At 26.0% G+C, this 15,644-nt stretch overlaps 3 long non-coding RNA genes across 3 annotated transcripts; all 3 read left to right on the top strand.

Moving 5' to 3' along the window:
• The first annotated feature begins 4,806 nt into the window (after positions 1-4,806).
• LOC105677367 (uncharacterized) lies at positions 4,807-7,927 on the top strand. The gene is made up of 3 exons (XR_001101547.2): positions 4,807-5,993; positions 6,141-6,329; positions 6,457-7,927. It is a non-coding gene; the product is annotated as an uncharacterized lncRNA (long non-coding RNA).
• An 89-nt stretch (positions 7,928-8,016) lies between these two features.
• LOC137001471 (uncharacterized) lies at positions 8,017-11,532 on the top strand. The gene is made up of 2 exons (XR_010891477.1): positions 8,017-9,896; positions 9,973-11,532. It is a non-coding gene; the product is annotated as an uncharacterized lncRNA (long non-coding RNA).
• Positions 11,533-11,994: 462 nt separating this feature from the next.
• On the top strand, positions 11,995-15,513 carry LOC137001472 (uncharacterized). The gene is made up of 3 exons (XR_010891478.1): positions 11,995-13,807; positions 13,882-14,142; positions 14,269-15,513. It is a non-coding gene; the product is annotated as an uncharacterized lncRNA (long non-coding RNA).
• The last annotated feature ends 131 nt before the right edge of the window (positions 15,514-15,644 follow it).

Raw genomic sequence — 15,644 nt, 5'->3', positions numbered from 1 at the left:
CTCAATCATTAGCAGCACTCCGCTATGCTTTGTAAGAGGAATGTAATAATTTGAGACAGAAAGAAATAACAAAATATACTAATTTGTGCAATACACAACAATGAAAAAAGAGAGGGTTATTTAATTGAATATAAGTAATTGAGTTTTAATGTAAATAATAATAATGTTTTATAATAATAGTGTTTACGTTTTGTAAAAACAATACAATTATTATTTAGACGAAAAAAATTTTAGATGCAAGAAACTAATTTCTTAATTATAAATTTTTAATAATTGCTATCATATCTGTTAAAAGTTTCTGTCATATATCACAATTTAATTCATATCAATTCATAATAAAAATATTGAAAAAAATAACGTATTTAAAATTTTAAAATTTAAAAGGATAAATATAAACTGCTTTAAACCTAACGAGTTATCTTAAATCTATAAAACTGTAAACAACATAACATTGATTTTTTAAGGAAAATTATCAAAACCAACATACCATTTTGTTTTTAGAAATAATCTCTTACAATTAGTTAAAAACTTAAAATAAAAATTTATATACTAGACACTGCACTTTATCAAATGGTATTATATTTTTAATATATTATTTCTGACCTTTAATAAATTAACGTTTTTCTAAAGCCCACAAAAATTCTGTTCGAAAAAGTTGTGTCCCAAAACCGACGTATCTATTAAAAATTATAGAACGTGTTAGAAATAGAAAAAGTTTTGCAATAAATTGTTAAATAATTTAAAAAATTGTTTAATATTGCTAATATAGTAAATATAGTAAAGCCATTTTCTTTTGGTGTCTCAATTATAAAAGGCATTTATAAAAAACTAAATAGATACAATTTAATTGTTTTTAAAGTTCAATTTATGTATGTTAATTTACATTAATTTATATATCAATAACTCGTCACAGTTGAATAAGTCAGTTTTATGTTTACTATTATAAAATCCTTCAACTGTATCGTAAAGAAAACAATAAAATTGATCAAAATTGATTTATTCCAAAAAATAAGTTTAATTTATCCAAATATAAGACTAGATAAAAAAAGATTTTCTAAATCCGAAAGATATATTCTACATACCTTTTATGTACAATTTTATTAATATTATTATTTACTGGTTATACAAATATATAATAATATAATTATACAAATCGATAAATTCATATTTTAATGTACTAAATAATAATTTTGTATTCAGCAAACAAAAAATTTTTGCTAAAAATTCGCATGGTGTATATTCTTACAGAAAATTTTCATTTTACAGATATAATTAAACAAATGATTTATGGAATATTATGTAAATTGTTTTACATATGTATTTAGATAATTCAAGCGTATTTATTATAAAAGAATTTATATGTATATACATATGTTTGGATGAAGAAAAAACATTATTATCCTGTACTGTACATCACACTAAATCATTACACTGGCATGACATAATTCGAATATCTCATTTTTAGTTTTATTGACAAGAATAGAAAACATCTTCCAACATTCGTGACATATACGACAAAATCAAGTATAAACGTTCAAGATATCACAATAATTCCTTTTGGCTATCACCACAAAGATTGTTAATAATATCGAAAAAGTTAGATGAAAATGATTGGATTATAGTTAATTTACAACAAACAGTTAAATATAAAACATTAAATTTATTATGTTTTATCTTCGTATCTTTTTTACTTTTTTAATCTTACATACCCTAATGTTTCTGACACACGCACTCGCATACTGTCAAGTGTGCGTGTCATTCATGCTTGCAAGCAAATTTTCACACGCTAATCATTTTTACACTTTTTTCAATCCAATTGTAAAATATCATAAGAGTAACATAATACAATCACAGTGCGTGTGAGTGCGAGTAGCGAATTATTTTCAATTATAATTCAAAAACTAACTTGCAAACAAAATTTTGCAAAAGGAAAAATTGTTTTAGATATCGCTCAAAGATATAATATTTCAAGAAAATCAGGCTGTTTGGAATTGCTTTGTTGTATGTAAAGAAAGTTAAAATTAATTGATACATGTATAAATATACATTCATATCTTTTATAAATTACAATAGGTTTAAATTTATATTATCAATTTGTAGAAAAAAATGGAAGAAATATTGAGTGGAGTTCTGTACAAAGTAGGATACGTTGCAGAACCATACAAAAGCGATTTTACTGTATGTTTAAGAGAGGAAGCCCGTAAAATGGGCATGTATTTTTGGTAATAAAGAATGCAGAGAAGTAGCCAATGAGCAAATGACAAGAGATCTATATTCTGAAAATGTCATGTATGTTTTACAGCCACAATATTAATATAAACAATTTTTGTTGCATTATGTATACTTACATTATATACATCGAATACTGTATTAGGTAAACTATTTTTTCATAAAATACGCTGAATTTTTTAACTAAAAAATTTTTGTTATAACGCAGTTTTGCAACGCAATCAGCATTATGGACAACATAAATGTATTGCTATGGTTTTGCATCAGCAAACAGTGCCATTTGGCACGATGTATTTAAGAAATAGATAAACACATCTAATGATAAAATTTTAGAATACCTAACTTGCGTGAAAACCCTGAACTTATAAGCAGATATTTGATCCTGTTGACGGAAAACGAGTTTTTCAAAAGATTAGATCGCAATAAGCATGTTCATATATATCTTTTTATTATTGCGAAGTATGCAGGAAACGATATCGTGTTTTATTTTATATTGCTACGTCTCAATATTGCACTCATATTGCACAAAAATTCATAAATGATAAGGTCTGACCAAGTTCCAAAAGAGACACTCCAATATGTTTATATTTTAATAATTATCTAAATTTGTGATATATTACCAACATGAAAAGTAACTGATACATTATTCAAGGTGCAAATTCAAAATAAACATACATAAAATATACATAAAATGTATAAATAAATAAAACTGATCAAAATTTGATTCTAGAAAGTAAGTGATATGTTATTTTTAGTGCAGATACAAAATTTTAAAAAATTTTATTAAAATAACAAAATATTTATTTAAAAATACAAAAAAACTTGGCGCTGCCAACGGGCTTCGCCCCTCCCCTTCGAGCCCCCTTCCCCAGCGCAGCCCTTCGCGCCATCCTCCTTTTCCCTCCCGTCGAGGGGCCTTGCCACCCCTCCACCGCTCTTTACACCTCAAAGTATTATGAAACAATGAAAATGAGTAATAATGTAATAATTAGCATGATTAATTGACATTGTGTAATTAATTGACATTATGTAAGTTAACATGTTGTTCGGTGTGGTAACGCCAAGTTTTTTTGTATTTTTTAATAATTATTTTGTTATTTTAATTAAATTTTTTTCAATCAAATTTTGATCAGTTTTATTTATACATTTTATGTATATTTTATGTATGTTTATTTTGAATTTGCACCTTGAATAATGTATCAGTTACTTTTCATGCTGGTAATATATTAAAAATTTAGATAATTATAAAAATATAAACATATTGGAGTGTCTTTTTTGGAACTTGGCCAGATCTTATCATTTATGAATTTTTGTGCTGTAATCGTTTATATACTTTTGTCCTTTTTTGTACTTTATATAAAATTAATTATTATAACATCTGTAAAAGTCTCTGAAATGTATTATATTAATTGTCGGCCAAATAGATCAATTAATAAATGTTAAAATGTTAAAATTATTTCAAGAAATGTTTATGTAATACATGAGGCATTTATCACAATGAACAAATTAATTCATAAGAGTATGTCATTTTATTATTTAAAGGTAGAATATTGTAGGAATTGTTTACTCCTGCGTCAGCCACGTAGCATTTTGCATCAATTGTGCAACATTATATTTATAAAATGTTACAGATACTTAGCGTATTTAAGAAAAATATTACAATACTTATAGTTCTTAACATTATTAATTATTCCCAACGTAATTTAAATTTAATTTTATTTTAAATATTTTTTAAATTTCCAGGATGTTATTATTAATTAAATAATTGTTTTACATAATTGTTTGAAAAATTTGCTTTGAAGAAAAAAAATTGCAATGCTTGTAATCATTATTTTTAAAAAATAAATTATTTTATATAGCAAACCTGTAACGTAGTTTTGTAATTTAGATTAGTAGTCTATTGCATTTAAAAAAGAAACTAAACAACATAGATCATTTTATAGTAAATAATTTTTGGTAATAATACATAATTTTTTGTAACTAACAAGTAAATGGGACAAATAGTGCGCGCTGGTGTGTTTAATTTAATTAAGTTACTTGTTAGTTGTATACTTTAACAGTTCATATCTTGAGAAGGTCAGTAAATTTACACTTAAAAAAAATTTCCTCATAAAACCTATCTATAATCTTTGCCTTCGTTCAATACATCCTACATTATTGAGTAACGCGGAAATTATTTTTGTATACAGACGAATAACTCTGTCAAATTGCATTTTAATCAAAATATATAAACATATAGAATATTAAAAAATATTCATTCTGATAGTAATATTTAAGATTAAATTTAAAGCAATAAAAACTGTTATTATTGAGCAACTAAGAATAGAATGATGTAATAAGAAATTTAAACCAATAATTAATAATTTATTTGCTACATAGGCAATATATTGTTTGTACATTATTTCTCACACAATCGTATATTCGTGTATATGCAGAATGCGCTGTAACATTCTTTTACCTTATTACCTTACATACTTGACATGAGATGTTACGGCGTGTTTTGAAAATTATTAGTTAGATTTGGCCGACGTATCAATATTTATATTCAAGTAGAAAATAATACGCCTTCATTCGTCCTCTTTTATACTTTTCGACAGAAAGGTTCTTGTATCATATTCAGTTATACGCGTTCAGTCATATCAGACGGACACCATGTCAGGAAAGATTGTAATTACAAGGCATATATGGCAATATTATATAAAACTGCTGAATTTTCAAGCACAGTTCAAGTTTTGCAAAACTGAATGTAATTATACAAGAAATACAAACTCCAAAACGCATATAGCAAAAAAGCATCAAAAAAATTAAAAATACGAAAAAAAAAAAAACCAAAATGGCCATGGACATAATACAAGTATTCAAACAAATTATATTCAAAATGTATTGTCTGCGATGCAAATGTTTTGTCTACATCTGCATCTTTAGGAAATCACTTAAGTTTGCATTCTAAAGAAGAAAGGCAGAATCATATACTTCAAGATTGGCCACGGAAATATTGGACACAAATAAGTAACTTTTTGATAGAGTGTGATATTTGCAACAAAAACTTAACTTTTTATATTCGACGTTTTTGGATCATCATATAAAAACGACACATTCGGACAAATTGGAAAATACGAGAAAAACACATGACACAGTCGGTTCGTCAGAACGCGTTTCATCACTACAAACGGACACAACGTCTATGTCATTAACTACCATAACTAAAAAGAATCTGTGGGAATATTATATAGAACCGCCGGATTTTAAAGCACAATGCACGTTTTGCGAAAATATATATAGTTATGTAAATTCTACTGACTTTAAAATACACATAGCAAAATGTCATAGCAATATTTGGAAATGCGAAGAAGAGAGAAAACTAAATTAGTTATGGATATATTTCAAGCATTCAAATGAATTATTTTCACAATGTCTTATCTGCGATGCAAATGTTTTGATTTTATCTGAATTTGTAGTGAATCACTTAAATTTGTATTCTGAAGAACAACGGAAAAATCATATACTTCAAAATTGACCATGGAAATATTGGACACAAAGAAGTGATTTTGGGGTAAAGTGTAATATTTGTAACAACAAATTATTTCTTTCTCTTCCAAGTCATCTGGAATATCATATAAAAATGGAACACTCAACTAAAAAATACGCAAGAAAAGACGACACAGTTGATTCATCAGAACGCATTTTGTCACTTGAAACGGAACAGTGTGTATGTTACTAAAAAATTTTTAATTTTGATGAAAAATCAGTATTTTTAAACTTCGGTAAGTCTACATGGACTATAAAGAATATATTTTAAATATTTCAACTCATTGGCTTGAAATGCATTATTTATGACAGGAACGTTTTATTTTTATCTGGAAGTTTTGGAGATTACTTACGCTTGCATTAAAAAAAAACATATTTTTCAGGATTGCTTACGTGAAAGTACGTACATGCCAAAAGATGATTATGATTTCGAAGTAGAGTGTAATATTTGTCACAGAAGCATATCTGTTGCTGTCAGAAGTTATTTCAATGACCATGTTGAAGATGAACATCATTTGCAAGACAACTAAGCTGAATAAAAGAATGGCAGTAAATTTTATTGTTATTAATAGGTATAATTAATTCTTTATTTATTTCAAATCGCGTTTAATTTATTAAAAATATATGATATAATAATTACATCAAAAACTAGACAATTAATTTTTTATTTTCATGTGTATTTTACAATTGTCTATATAGATTTGTTTTCCCCCGAAACTTGACAATGAGAACGATGATAAAGGCATCTAAGTAGTATCATACCAGCAATAATGGTAATCTTGATTTTGACGATTTTATTTCACTAAATGATATATGCAAGAATAGTGACATATATAGCCCTAATGTATAATTATTTATTTAATGTTTATAAAATAAATGTTTATAAAAATGATGTTTATTAAATTATAAATATAATTATAAATCTAGATTTTATGGAAAACATTTTTGTAAATTATAACTATAATTATTATAACTATAATTATAACTATAATTTCATTATGTGTGTATGTTCTCAATTTATAAATTATATTCTTAATTTTATTTACTGAAACAATTTAATGAAATAATCATTGACTTCTCTGTAAAGAGAAAAATACCGACCATTTATACTATAATTTTTTTTCAAATTTAATTTTTATATACTTTCTTATTTATTTTTACACATGCTTAAAATTTTTTATATATTTTTGCTATTTTTTTTTACTTTATATAAAATGATTTATTGTAATTTCAGTAAAAGTCTTTAAAATGTATTTTATTAATTATCGGTGAAATAGATGAATTGAAAAATGTTAAAATGTATTTAAAGAAATGTTTATGTAATACATGAGGCATTCATCACACGATGTACAAATAATTTCGAAATAAGAAAGTATGTCACTTTTTTATTTGAAGATAAAATTATGTAGGAATTTTTTATTCCTGCGTCAATCTCGTGGCATTTTGCATCAATTGTGTAACATTATACTTATAAAATGTTACAGATACTTAGCGCATTAAAGAGAATTATCAAAATACTTATAGTTTTTATAATTATTAATAATTCCCAACGTAATTTAATTTTCATTTTATTTCAAATATTTTTAAAAGTTCAAAAATGTTATTATCAATTACATATCAGTTTTATGAAAAATTTGCTTTAAAGAATAAAAATTTTAATGCTTGTAATAATTACATTTTAAATATATATTATTTTACGTAGCAAATCTGTAACGTAATTTTGTAATTTAGATTAGCAGTCTATTACATTTGAAAGAGAAACCAAACGACATTGATCCTTTTATAACAAACAATTCTTAGTTATAGTAAATAGTTCTTTGTACTTAAAAAAGTAAATGGTGCAATAATGCGTTCTGATGTGACTGATTTAATAAAATTAATTGTTAGTTGCAGTCTTTAACGGTTCATATCTTGAGAAGGTCAAATAAACTGTATTTAAAAGGGATTTCTCTCATAAAATCTATCATAATCATTGTCTTCACTCAATCCTACACTATTAAGCAACGCCAAAATTACGTTTGTACGCAGACAAATAACTCGATCAAATTGCGTTGTAACAATAATACTTAAACATATAGAATACTAAATAATACTCATTCTAATAGTAGTATTTTAGATTAAATCTAAAGCATTAAAAACTGTTATTATTGAGCAAATAAGAATAAAATGATGTAATAGGAAATTTAAACCAATAATTAATAATTTATTTGCTACATAGGCAATATTGTTTGTGCATTATTTCTCACACAATCGTATATTCGTGTATATGCAGAATGCGCTGTAACATTCCTTCGCTGTTATTTTCTTACATACTTGACATGAGATGCTACAACGTGTTTTGAGAATTATTAGTTAGATGTCGTCCGACGTATCAATATTTACATTTACGTGAAAAACTATACGCCTTCTCTCGTCCTCTTTTATATTTTTCGGCAGAAAGGTTCTTGTATCATATTCAGTTACACGCGTTTAGTCAAATCAGATGGACACAATGTCAGGAACGATTGTAACTAAAAAGCATATATGGCAATATTATATAAAACTGCCGAATTTTCAAGCACAGTGCAAGTTTTGCGAAAATAAATATAATTATATAAAAATTACAAGCTTCAAAGAACATATATCAAGAAAGCATCGAAAAATTTGGAAATACGAAGAAGGGAGAAAACTAAAATGGCCATGGACATATTACAAGTATTCAAACCAATTATATTCAAAATGTATTGTCTGCAATGCAAATGTTTCATCTACATCTGAATCTTTAGAAAATCACTTAAGTTTGCATTCTAAAGAAGAAAGGGAGAATCATATACTTCATGATTGGCCACGGAAATATTGGACACAAAGAAGTGATTTTGAGGTAGAGTGTAACATTTGTCACAAAAAGTTAATTCTTTCTATTCAAAATTTTTTGGATGTTCATATAAAAAAGAAACATTCGAACAAATTAAAAAATACGAAAGAAACACATGACACAGTTGGTTCGTCAAAACGCGTTTCATTACTACAAACGGACTCAATGTCTATGTCATTAACTATAGTAACTAAAATAAATCTCTGGGAATATTATGTAGAACTGTCGAATTTTAAAGCGCAATGCATGTTTTGTGGAATCAAATTTAAGTATATAGATACATCTCACTTCAAAAGACATATAATAAAATGTCATAGCAATATTTGGAAATTCGAAAAAAAGAAAAAACTTAATAAGCAATGGATATATTTCAAGTATTCAACCGAATTACATTCACATTGTATTATCTGCGATGCAAATGTTTTGTCTTCATCTGAATCTGTAGGAAATCATTTAAGATTGCATTCTGAAGAACAACTACAGAATCATAGACTTCAAGATTGGTCACAGAAATATTTGACACAAAAAAGTCATTTTGAGGTAGAGTGTAATATTTGTGACAAGAAAGTATCTGTTTATCTTATAAGTCATCTGGATTATCATATAAAAAATAAACATTCTGACAAATTGAAAAATACGAAAAAAACACATGACACAGTTGGTTTGCTAGAAAGCGTTTCATCACTTCAAACGGACACAACGTCTATGTCATTAACTATTGTAACTAAAGAAAATTTGTGGGAATATTATATAGAACTGCCGCATTTTAAAGCACAGTGCGTGTTTTGCGAAAATATATATAGTTATATAAATTCTACTGAGTTTAAAATACACGTAGCAAAATGTCATAGCAATATTTGGAAATACGAAGAAGAGAGAAAACTAAATTGGCTATGGATATATTTCAAGTATTCAAACGAACTATATTCACAATGTATTATCTGCGATGCAAATGTTTTGACTTCATCTGAATCTGTAGTGAATCACTTAAGTTTACATTCTGAAGAACAACGGCAGAATTATATACTTCAAGATTGGCCACAAAAATATTGGACACAAAGAAGTGATTTTGAGGTAGAGTGTAATATTTGTAACGACAAATTATCTCTTTCTCTTTCCAGTCATCTGGAATATCATATAAAAATGGAACATTCAACTGAAAAATACGCAAGAACAGACGACACAGTTGATTCATCAGAACGCATTTTATCACTTGAAACGGAACAGTGTGTATGTTACTAAAAAATTTTTAATTTTGATGAAAAATTAGTATTTTTAAACTTTGGTAAGTCTACATGGATTATAAAGAATATATTTTAAATATTTCAATTCATTGGCCTGAAATGCATTATTTATGACAGGAACGTTTTAATTTTATCTGGAAGTTTTGGAGATGACTTACGCTCGCATTAAAAAAAAACATATTTTTCAAGATTGCTTATGTGGAAGTACTTACATGCCAAAAGATGATTATGATTTTGAAGTAGAGTGTAATATTTGTCACAGAAGCATATCTGTTGCTGTCAGAAGTTATTTCAATGACCATGTTAAAGATGAACATCAGTTGCAAGACAACTAAGCTGAATAAAAGAATGGCAGTAAATTTTATTGTTATTAATAGATATAATTAATTTTTTATTTATTTCAAATCGCGTTTAATTTATTAAAAATATATGATATAATAATCACACCAAAATCAAACAATTAATTTTCTATTTTTATGTGTATTTTACAATTGTCTATAGATTTGTTCTCCTCCGAAACTTGACAATGAGAACGATGATAAAGGCATCCAAGTAGTATTATAACCAGCAATAACGGAAATCTTGATTTTGACGATTTTATTTTACTAAATAATGTATGCAAGAATAGTGACATATATAGCCCTAACGTATAATTATTTGTTTAATGTTTATAAAATAAATGTTTATAAAAATAATGTTTATTAAATTATGAATATGATTATAAATCTACATTTTATGGAAAACAACATTTTTGTAAATTATAACTATAATTATTATATAATCACTATAATTATAACTATAATTTCATTTTGTGTGTTCTTAATTTATAAATTATATTCTTAATTTTATTTACTAAAACAATTTAATGAAATAATCATTGACTTCTCTGTAAAGAGAAAAATATCGACAATTTATACTATAATTTTTTTCAAATATTTAATTTTTATATACTTTCTTATTTATTTTTACACCTGCTTAAATTTTTTTATATACTTTTGTTATTTTTTTACTTTATATAAAATGATTTATTGTAATTTATGTAAAAGTCTCCGAAATGCATTATATTAATTATCGGTGAAATTGATCAATTAAAAAATGTTAAAATTTGTTCTAGAAATGTTTATGTAATACATGAAGAATTCATCATAATGTACAAATAAATTCATCATAAGAAAGTGTGTAATTTTATTATATGAAGATAGAATATTGTAGAAATTTTTTATTTTTTCGTCAGTCACGTGGCATTTTGCATTATTTGAGTAACATTATGCTCTTAAAATGTTACAGATACTTAGCAAATTTAAGAGAATTATCGAAATATTTATAGTTTTTATAATTATTAACAATTCCCAAAGTAATTTAATTTTGATTTTATTTCAAATATTTTTAAAAGTTCAAACATGTTATTATCAATTACATATGTTTTATGAAAAATTTGCTTTAAAGAATAAAAATTTTAATGCTTGTAATAATTACTTTTTAAATATATACTATTTTACGTAGCAAATCTGTAACGTAATTTTGTAATTTAGATTAGCAGTCTATTACATTTGAAAAAGAAACCAAACGACATTGATCCTTTTATAACAAACAATTCTTAGTTATAGAAAATAGTTTCTTGTACTTAAAAAAGTAAATAGTGCAATAATGCGTTCTGATGTGACTGATTTAATAAAATTATTTGTTAGTTGCATTCTTTAACGGTTCATATCTTGAGAAGGTCAGTTAAGTTGCATTTAAAAAAGATTTCTCTCATAAAATCTATCATAATCATTGTCTTCACTTAATAGTGTAGGATATCCTACACTATTAAGCAACGCCAAAATTACGTTTGTACGCAGACAAATAACTCGATCAACTTGCGTTATAACAAAAATATTCAAACATATAGAATACTAAATAATATTCATTCTAATAGTAGTACTTTAGATTAAATCTAAAGCATTAAAAACTGTTATTATTGAGCAAATAAGAATAAAATGATGTAATAGGAAATTTAAACCAATAATTAATAATTTATTTGCTACATAGGCAATATTGTTTGTGCATTATTTCTCACACAATCGTATATTCGTGTATATGCAGAATGCGCTGTAACATTCCTTCGCTGTTATTTTCTTACATACTTGACATGAGATGCTACAACGTGTTTTGAGAATTATTAGTTAGATGTCGTCCGACGTATCAATATTTACATTTACGTGAAAAACTATACGCCTTCTCTCGTCCTCTTTTATATTTTTCGGCAGAAAGGTTCTTGTATCATATTCAGTTACACGCGTTTAGTCAAATCAGATGGACACAATGTCAGGAAAGATTGTAACTAAAAAGCATATATGGCAATATTATATAAAACTGCCGAATTTTCAAGCACAGTGCAAGTTTTGCGAAAATAAATATAGCTATATAAGAATTACAAGCTTCAAAGAACATATATCAAGAAATCATCGAAAAATTTGGAAATACGAAGAAGGGAGAAAACTAAAATGGCCATGGACATATTACAAGTATTCAAACCAATTATATTCAAAATGTATTGTCTGCAATGCAAATGTTTCATCTACATCTGAATCTTTAGAAAATCACTTAAGTTTGCATTCTAAAGAAGAAAGGGAGAATCATATACTTCATGATTGGCCACGGAAATATTGGACACAAAGAAGTGATTTTGAGGTAGAGTGTAACATTTGTCACAAAAAGTTAATTCTTTCTATTCAAAATTGTTTGGATATTCATATAAAAAAGAAACATTCGAACAAATTAAAAAATACGAAAGAAACACATGAAACAGTTGGTTCGTCAAAACGCGTTTCATTACTACAAACGGACTCAATGTCTATGTCATTAACTATAGTAACTAAAATAAATCTCTGGGAATATTATGTAGAACTGTCGAATTTTAAAGCGCAATGCATGTTTTGTGGAATCAAATTTAAGTATATAGATACATCTCACTTCAAAAGACATATAATAAAATGTCATAGCAATATTTGGGAATTCGAAGAAGAGAAAAAACTTAATAAGCAATGGATATATTTCAAGTATTCAACCGACTTACATTCACATTGTATTATCTGCGATGCAAATGTTTTGTCTTCATCTGAATCTGTAGGAAATCATTTAAGATTGCATTCTGAAGAACAACTACAGAATCATAGACTTCAAGATTGGTCACAGAAATATTTGACACAAAAAAGTCATTTTGAGGTAGAGTGTAATATTTGTGACAAGAAAGTATCTGTTTATCTTATAAGTCATCTGGATTATCATATAAAAAATAAACATTCTGACAAATTGAAAAATACGAAAAAAACACATGACACAGTTGGTTTGCTAGAAAGCGTTTCATCACTTCAAACGGACACAACGTCTATGTCATTAACTATTGTAACTAAAGAAAATTTGTGGGAATATTATATAGAACTGCCGCATTTTAAAGCACAGTGCGTGTTTTGCGAAAATATATATAGTTATATAAATTCTACTGAGTTTAAGATACACGTAGCAAAATGTCATAGCAATATTTGGAAATACGAAGAAGAGAGAAAACTAAATTGGCTATGGATATATTTCAAGTATTCAAACGAACTATATTCACAATGTATTATCTGCGATGCAAATGTTTTGACTTCATCTGAATCTGTAGTGAATCACTTAAGTTTACATTCTGAAGAACAACGGCAGAATTATATACTTCAAGATTGGCCACAAAAATATTGGACACAAAGAAGTGATTTTGAGGTAGAGTGTAATATTTGTAACGACAAATTATCTCTTTCTCTTTCAAGTCATCTGGAATATCATATAAAAATGGAACATTCAACTGAAAAATACGCAAGAACAGACGACACAGTTGATTCATCAGAACGCATTTTATCACTTGAAACGGAACAGTGTGTATGTTACTAAAAAATTTTTAATTTTAATGAAAAATCAGTATTTTTAAACTTCGGTAAGTCTACATGGATTATAAAGAATATTTTAAATATTTCAACTCATTGGCCTAAAATGCATTATTTATGACAGGAACGTTTTAATTTTATCTGGAAGTTTTGGAGATGACTTACGCTCGCATTAAAAAAAAACATATTTTTCAAGATTGCTTATGTGGAAATACGTACATGCCAAAAGATGATTATGATTTTGAAGTAGAGTGTAATATTTGTCACAGAAGCACATCTGTTGCTGTCAGAAGTTATTTTAATGACCATGTTAAAGATGAACATCATTTGGCAAATCAACTAAGCTGAATAAAAGAATGGCAGTAAATTTTATTGTTATTAATAGGTATAGTTAATTCTTTATTTATTTCAAATTGCGTTTAATTTATTGAAAATGTATGATATAATAATCACACCAAAACCAGACAATTAATTTTCCATTTTTATGTGTATTTTACAATTGTCTATATAGATTTGTTCTCTCCCGAAACTTGACAATGGTAACGATGATAAAGGCATCCAAGTAGTATTATAACCAGCAATAACGATAATCTTGATTTTGACGATTTTATTTTATTAAATGATATATGCAAGAATAGTGACATATATAGCCCTATCGTATAATTATTTGTTTAATGTTTATAAAATGAATGTTTATAAAAATGATGTTTATTAAGTTATGAATATTATTATAAATCTAGATTTTATGAAAAACAACATTTTTGTAAATTATAACTATAATTGTTATATTATAACTATAATTTCATTATGTGTGTATGTTCTTAATTTATAAATTATATTCTTAATTTTAATTACTGAAACAATTTAATGAAATAATCATTGACTTCTCTGTAAAGAGAAAATTACCGACAATTTATACAATAAATTTTTTCAAATATTTAATTTTTATATACTTTTTTCTTTATTTTCTTACATGCTTAAATTTTTTTATATACTTTTGTTATTTTTTTTGCTTTATATAAAACGATTTAATGTACTATAATTTCTGAAAAAGTTTCCGAAATGTATTATATTAATTATCGGTGAAATAGATAAATTAAAAAATGTTAAAATTTGTTTTAGAAATGTTTATGTAATACATGAAAAATTCATCATAATGTACAAATAAATTCATCATAAGAAAGTGTGTCATTTTATTATATGAAGATAGAATATTGTAGGAATTTTTTATTTTTGCGTCAGTCACGTGGCATTTTGCATTATATATGTAACATTATACTTTAAAAATGTTACAAATACTTTGCGTATTTAAAAAAAAATATCAAAATATTTATAGTTTTTATAATTATTAATAATTCCCAACGTATCCTTTATTATAGCGGACATTATTCTGCAAGACTTAGAGTGTTTAGTCATAGAACGTTTACCATGCACACCGTCCTTTTATTATAGATATGTTGACGACATCCTTATTGCAGTTTCTCACGACCTTCTAAATGAAACTTTTTCCATCTTTAATTCCATACATCCGAGATTGCAATTCACACTGAAAGTTAGTAATAAAAATCGGATAAATTTTCTCAATGTTTTAATTATTAATGACAACTTGAAGATTATTTTTGACATTTTTCACAAACCTACATACTCGGGGAAATATTTAAATTTCCATTCACACCACCCTCTAACACACAAAAAAGGCGTTATTTTTGGTATGGTTGATATGGTTCTAATGTTATCCCATCGACAATTTCAAAAGAAGAATTTAGAAAACGTAATAACAATTTTGTTTCTGATGATATCTCTTCAGAATTATCTTTATCAGAAATATCAGAAGTTGTTGGATGAAAAGTAATATAAATATTTACCTTTACTTGATTACATGGACAA

Source organism: Linepithema humile, chromosome 8 (assembly GCF_040581485.1).
Source record: "Linepithema humile isolate Giens D197 chromosome 8, Lhum_UNIL_v1.0, whole genome shotgun sequence".
In the NCBI taxonomy this organism is placed as follows: Eukaryota; Metazoa; Arthropoda; class Insecta; order Hymenoptera; family Formicidae; genus Linepithema; species Linepithema humile.
Note: the sequence above shows the minus strand (reverse complement) of the source record. Positions and strands in the feature narration are given on the sequence as shown.